Source organism: Lepisosteus oculatus, unplaced genomic scaffold, assembly GCF_040954835.1.
Source record: "Lepisosteus oculatus isolate fLepOcu1 unplaced genomic scaffold, fLepOcu1.hap2 HAP2_SCAFFOLD_136, whole genome shotgun sequence".
Classification (NCBI taxonomy): domain Eukaryota; kingdom Metazoa; phylum Chordata; class Actinopteri; order Semionotiformes; family Lepisosteidae; genus Lepisosteus; species Lepisosteus oculatus.
In genome coordinates, this window is record NW_027167685.1 from 1 (window position 1) to 2,377 (window position 2,377).

The following is a 2,377-nucleotide window of genomic DNA, read 5'->3' on the forward strand; positions in this document are numbered from 1 at the left end:
GCAGCGTCAGGCCTGGTTAGTACTTGGATGGGAGACTGCCTGGGAATACCAGGTGCTGTAAGCTTTTGCTCTCCCGGCCAGCAGGGGTCGCCGTTGGTGCCGTAGGCTTTGGGAGGAAAACCTGCAGGATGGAAAGGTGATCTATAGCCTCATCTCTAGAGATGTTTTGTTGCTGTGGCATGTGTGTGACCCATATTCAAAAAAAAAAACCCGTCTGTAAAACGAATATCGAAGCTGCCTCTAAATCTGCAAATGAAGATGAGTCGATAAACCACTCGTTTTTCGTATAACTAGACATATATTCATTTGTTACCGATTTCATTCATTGAGCACGGATACAGTAGAGGTACAGCCATTCACTGTTTGACATGTCTGCACTGGTACAGAACCGAGCAATCAGAAAACGGGTGAAACTGTCTTTAGACTCAGCATACAGTACCGAGGCCCCCCATGACCAAATAAAGGCTAACCTCGAAAATCAGCCTAAAGAACGCAGACTACAGCAAAACGACTGACTTTGAAAAGGGAATGAACGTCCGGAAGGAGTAGTGGAACTAGCTTGAGATGCTTCTCCGGACCCCTAACTAAAAGCCAGCGAGAACCAGCAGCGGCGTCCACTCCTGTCGAACCGGGATCCTTCCGCAGCCACGCAGCTCGTGGTGTCCTAACCCTCCCGTATCTGATTTTGGACCAAGCACATCAGGGGAGAGCGCGAACGCAGTCCCCCACTACCAGAAATTATGCAGTCGAGATTCCCACATTTGGGGAATTCGCAGGGGTCAGCACAGCCGGAGTGCAATGGCCGAGCCTCGCCCTGGGTGAACCGATTTCGATTCGATTTTTAAGAACTTTATTTTCTTTTCACAAAAAATTACAGGAAATCACAAATCAGAAAGCTTTACATTAATATACATACTTAAAACAGTATATATGATCACATCTCATTACATTTTGACACGGTAACAGTTACATAGCAACAATTTTCTTTTTTTCTGGTGCAAATCACATTCTTTATTTAAACATGATAATGTTTTTCACAGTTTCTTGAGATATTGACCTATGCTCTCTATTTCCCACAGATTTTCTGCTTCCTCCCTCCCTTCTCTCCACAGATCTCTGAGGTAATAGTTCTCTCGGGTGATGAACAGGGCCAGGCTACCTGCTGCCTTGACTGGGACCTCGATGCCTTTGAACAGCCCCATGTTCCTCACTCTCCACAGGGCGTCTTTCCCACTGTTCACCACGGCCCAGATCCTGTCAAACACGTCAGGAGGAAGTTTGACAGGAGAGATGCCGTATATGATGAAAGCAGCGGTCAGGGTAAATTGGGGCGAGAGAGCCTGCAGCCAATCTTCAAACTGTGCCCAGAAGGCCTTAGCAAAAAAGCAGGACCACAGGAGATGGGTCACAGTCTCCTCCTCGCCGCAGCCCACCCTAACGCAGCGAGGGCTGGGGGTGAGGCCCCTACGGTACAAGAAAGTTCGTACCGGTAAGCACTGGTGGACGACACTCCAGGCTAAATCTCTGTGAATGTTGCACAGAAATTTAGAGGATGTGTGTTTCCACACCTTCCTTGTTTGGGCTGATGTTAAAATGCCCACAGGGGTCTGCCTATTGTTCTGGGGTGCTACGAAATCTTCCAGTTTTTGGACGCTGACATCTCGGAGGGGAATATGGCCAATTGGGTGAGATCTTAGAAAACTTTTAACTGTCCCATAAATTGCAGGGCATGTGTCAGAGAGTGGGACGTCCAGCTTGGGTCTGACACCCCACACTCTGAACACCTCCCTACCTACCCAGAGCCTGGAAAAATAAGTCCAGGTACGCGCTGCAGGTGCTGTTGCAAAGCCTCTCAGCACAGAGGCCAGGAAAATGCACAGCAGCTTCGTAGCAATATCTGGGACAGACTTCCCCCCTGAGGGTAGCGGCCTGTACATTATTTCCCTTCTGAGTCTTTCCTGCTTCCCACCCCATAGAAATTGAAACATCAATCTCCTCAGCACCGCCGCAACACGGTGTGGGATTGGGAAGGTAGAAGCCAGAAAATTCAAGACAGGCAAGAGCTCGGCTTTGATGACCAGCACCTTCCCTGTCATGGTGAGGTCTCGGTCCTTCCATTGCATCAGTTTTTTGTTTAAGATTGGCAATTTGTTCTGCCAATTTACTGTTCCCATCTCTTCTCCAAAATACACCCCCAGGACCTTAATTCTCTTCTCTTGCAGCCTGAGATCATGTCCTTCTTTTGGCTCCCTCCAGTTCTGATAAAAAATCTCACTCTTAGATGTGTTAATTTTTGCGGAGGAAGCCAAAGAGAACCGATCACAGCACTGCAGAGCTCTGCTAATTGAGGCATTGTCAGAGAGGAGCAGGGTGACGT

The 2,377-nt window shown here is 48.3% G+C and overlaps 1 pseudogene; it reads right to left on the minus strand.

The window, feature by feature from the left end:
• Positions 1-700: 700 nt before the first annotated feature.
• LOC138226359 (U1 spliceosomal RNA) lies at positions 701-841 on the minus strand (annotated as a pseudogene).
• Positions 842-2,377: the final 1,536 nt, after the last annotated feature.